The following is a 4,905-nucleotide window of genomic DNA, read 5'->3' as shown; positions in this document are numbered from 1 at the left end:
CAGAGAATACTGAAAACAAAATAACTCTTAAGATTTCAAGTCCTAGGGATACCTGCATAGCTCAGTTGGTTAAGCGTCTGCCTTTGGCTCAGGTCATGATCCCAGGGTCCTGGGATTCAGTCCTGCATCAGTCTCCTGGCTCAGCAGGGAGCATGCTTCTCCCTCTGCCTGCCGCTCCTTCCCCTGCTCATGCTCTCTCTCTCATTCTGACAAATGAATAAATAAAATCTTTTTAAAAATAAAAAAATAAAAAGATTTTAGGTCCTAAATAGTCAATCATTTTTTGCTACAGTTCTGGGAGATGTAATTATGATATCAAGCACTATGTAATTTTTACTTTTTAATTCATTTTTCTGTATTTCTATATCTAGCATAGAGGATTTTCTTTAGTAATAATAACAGCAAAATAAAGAAAAGTAGCTATAATTTGAGGGCCTACTATGAGCCACGTACATTACATACCTAACTGCCAATCATCTTCACAACACTGGAAGATAGCTGTTGCCCACAAGCAAAGGTAATACGCCTTGTTTCAATCCTTTTTCCTCTGATTTGGTCCTTAAAGGGAATTTCTATGGTTTAATTCAGTTTGGTTTGGTTTAAGGAACACTGCAGTGGCCCAGGCTAGTGGTTTGGTGCCTGGCCACTATCAAATGCCCAGCAAGACTGCGATAGCTACATAAGTGAAGAGTTAGTGCCAAAGGTTCAAAACTGAACCAGCTCTTTCTCTTCTTTTCAGTTTGTACCCATGAGGTTATGGAACCAGGCTTAAAACTTGATAGAAACTTAAACCACCTTCCCTTCCTCTGTTCTCCATTTCTCTCTCTTTTTCCCAGGTGACACAGTCCCATCCAGTGTATTGTTCTGGCATGAGAAAGTCTGGGGTATATAGCTCTATGCTCAGAGAACAATTTTTTCCCCTCTTACTATTTGTCTCTTCTAGCTCTGACAGTCATCATTTTTATATCATTGGAATGGCAAATTTCAAAGCTAGGGTGTGACTAAGGGCAAAGGTAGGAGGCAGAGAAAACACTTGCCCTTTGGCTTGCTTTGGCCATTGGTTTTTGTGCCCTCCAGCCTAAAGTGGAATTTTACTGTTCTTCTGGTTATGTTAGGGTTTGAAGCCAAAGATCTAGCTAACGATGAAGTATTACTTTGTCTTGTTTTGCCCCTATAATGCAGATAGGCTCCCTCAACACTATTACAGAGAGAAGAGTCACAGGTCCAAGACCATATTCAGATATCCCTGGCTAAATACCATCCAGCATGATCTTGATACTCATCCACTACTATAATTTTTAAAAGTTATACTAGCAAATGTCTATGCTATGTGCTAGGTTTTGTTCCAAATTGTTTAATCCGCACAGCAAACACATTGCCTCTGAAAAGAAATAATCCATTAGGGGCGCCTGGGTGGCACCACGGTTAAGCGTCTGCCTTCGGCTCAGGGCGTGATCCTGGCGTTATGGGATCGAGCCCCACATCAGGCTCCTCCGCTAGGAGCCTGCTTCTTCCTCTCCCACTCCCCCTGCTTGTGTTCCCTTTCTCGCTGGCTGTCTCTATCTCTGTCGAATAAATAAATAAAATCTTTAAAAAAAAAAAAAAAGAAATAATCCATTAAGAGTTGAAAATTCTATATTCTGAATATTGGCAGTAATGAAAGAGTTAAAATATTTGAAATGGCAACTTGTAGGGGTGCAAGCCTCCTTGGTGATAGTATGAATAGTCTCACCTCTTAGCTGAGATTCAGTCTGAAAATATTACAAATCACTTAGATTAATGTATGGTGTTAATTAGTCAAGGTAAAAAATATTGAGTTTTTCTTTCCTAGATTTCTCTCTATTAATTAATGGGGCTATTATTCTGTGTCCATTTAGGGGAATAATAACTCCAAATGATTTCTAAAAGGTAAATGAAGCACTTTCTCCCATGGATACTCAGCATTCATGTTATAAATACAAAAGATGAGAACGGAGTGAAAAATGTTAATTTCTATTCATCCCATTCACAAGATTTTTATTTATAGGTCATAATCCAATGCTGTCAGCCAGCTTCAACTAAAAAGCATACAAATAAAATCATTTTAGAATATGGAAAATCATAGGGTCTGATAAGCCAGTATACACTGTTCCAAAGTAGCTCTCCATATCTTGTGTTGCATGATGGGTCAAAGTCTCTACAGACTGTTAGGGGAGAGCTAAAACAAAAGCAGCCAAAAGTTTAAACCAGATACAGAGGAGGACACAAGCAGGTTGAGGAGACCTAGTAAAATAAAGCAAATGCAGAATCAGATATTGGTCAAGGACAGAAACTGAGTTGCCCAAATGACAAATACTAGTAGAGATAAACAGAAAAAGCAGAGACCTAAAAGATACTTAGGATTTAGATCTGCTTGGACTAAAAAAAACAAATCAAGGGAGAGGTTAAAAAAAAGAAAAGTTTCTGTGGAATCCAGCAAAAACATGCTGTGAGACCCTCTATTTTGGAACACAAAGCTTTATAGATGTTCCCGTATTGTCTTTGAAGACGCAGTGCTCTCAATCTGGTATTTGACAGATGCAAAGGTCATACTTCCATGGGTCAGGTAGCTTGGTTTTGTTCCCTAAATATTAATGTCACCCCACGTCTCTTAAGTGCATGCAGGTGGTTGCAAAGGCACTGAGCCAGAAAGCAGGAGAATTGGTGTAATCTATCTCTGCTAATAAGAAACAAGTCAAGGCACATGACCCACCAGCATTAACTCAGCAGAGCCTTATTTGTATCATGTTACTGAGAGCAGGAATTGGCCTATTTGTAAAGGTTCTGCCAATTGGCTCTTTCTAAATGTGGAAAAACATTTATCACCATTCTTGGGATCATTGGGATTATTGGCTTGGACTTCAGATAAGTAGGATAAACAAACAATTCAAATGGAAGCTTCTTCTGTTGCATTCCTCCACACCAGGCTCTCACAGCTAATTCTAACTGAGAACTTCTAATGGATTATCCATATTTGCTCATTTGCCTTTCTCATGTGTCTGTATCTTCACATATACCTGTTCTAATGGACAGCTCTTAAGAGTATTGTCATTTAAGATGTCTCCTAATGACTAAATATTTGCCCTATTTTGGCAGTGCTAATCAGTTCACTTGCAGATAGTGTGTTGTCTAGTGGATTTAATTTTTGCTTTTGTTTTGGGCAAGGGGTCAAATAATTTATGATGGGCCCTTTCTAAAAGCATCAAAGCATTAATATTCCACTTAAGTTACCTTATATGGGGATGGGAGGGATAAAGTATGCCAGTGGATAGTGATTTCATGTGATCTGTGCACTAAAAATTATGACATAGAAAATGAAAAACATTAAGATTTTTCTAGACTTCTCTTTTGTGGTATATACATTGCACTACACCTACCATTCTGTGTTTGGGATTGTAATAAGAGAAAAATAGGATAAGAAAGGAGTGGGGATAAAGTGCAAGAAATCAAAAAGAGTAAGAGAGCCACATATAATTTGTTCAGATTTAAATACTGGATTATTGATTTGCAAATACTCTGGTTCCCCTACCTGGAAAATACATGCAGAGCATCAACATATAAGTTTTAAGTTTTTAACTGGTATACGTATATCATCAATTGCAGACCCCAACAGGAAGAGCTATACTTCCAAGTGGATACTACTTTAGTTACCACCTTACTACCCCAGCAAGAGCCCATGCCTGCAACAGCCCAGCCAATGAGAGATTGTCACAACTCAGTCAAGGAAAAGCCACTATACTTTGAACTTCCTGTTTACTCCAATGCGCTTTTAGTTTATAACAGCCCTCCCAACTCCCCCCCCCCTTCCTCTGTAAAAGAGCATTCCTTTCCTTGTTCTCCTGACTTGCCTATGGTTTTTGCCATGGATTTCTTGTCCTAAGTTGTAATTTCTCAACTAAACCCATTTTTGCTTGTAAGGTAACTGACAGTTTTATTTTTAAGGTTAACAGAAGCTGTAGGCGAAGATGAGAGTACTGTATGCAGAGCAAGAAGACAAGGTACAGGAAATTAAGAAACATCTACATTTAAATTATGCATAGATGAAGAGGAGCTAGAAAGGGTATCGAAAAGGCTTTGGTTCAAAGAATAGGGATATAATCGAGAGACAGTGGTGTTATGAAAGCTAAGTAAAAGGTCAGGAAAGGTGAGTAGTGAGAAGTGATTTCTGGTTTTGACAATTAGGGCATCTTTAGTAAGAGTGAAAGTGAGAACCAAAAACCTAAAGGTTCAAAAAGTGAATGAAAGTTGACGGAATGGGGAAAGCAAGTGTAAACTTTTCAAGAGGCTTGGCTGTGAAGGTACGGTAGACAGCTTCTAAAATGACCACTTGGTATTCATGCCTTTGTGCAGTCCCCTCCCCTTGAGTGTAGGCTGGACTAAGTGACTTGCTTCTAATGAACAGAATACAGCAAAAGTGATAGAATGCCACTTCCCAGATTGGGTTACAAAAAGACTGGATTCTGTCTTGCTCGCCCTTTCTTACTTTCTCTGCGAACTCTGATGGAAGCCAGTTGCCATGTTGTGAGACTCTCTATTGAGAAGCCCACATGCCAAAGCACTGATGGAGGATTCCAGTCAGTAGCCAATAAGAAACTGAGGCCCTCGGTTCAACAATGCACAAGGAACTAATCCTACCATTAGCAGATAAATGAGCTTAGAAATGGATCCTCCCCTAGACAAGCTTTGAGGTGACTGTAACCCCAGATAATATCTTGATTGCAGCCAGAGGACCTAGCTACACCATGCCTGGGTTTTTGAGCCCCCAGAAATTGTTATTTTCAACTGCTAAACTTTAGGATAATTCGTTATGTGACAATAGATAACATACAGAATGTTAGGTATGAGATAGAGTGATGCCTTAAGAAGAAAAGGTTTTGGAAAGGTACT

This window comes from Ursus americanus, chromosome 25, assembly GCF_024610735.1.
Source record: "Ursus americanus isolate L20-20 chromosome 25, mUrsAme1.1.p, whole genome shotgun sequence".
Taxonomy (NCBI): domain Eukaryota; kingdom Metazoa; phylum Chordata; class Mammalia; order Carnivora; family Ursidae; genus Ursus; species Ursus americanus.
The sequence above is the reverse complement of the archived record's forward strand: the minus strand, read 5'-3'. Positions refer to the sequence as shown.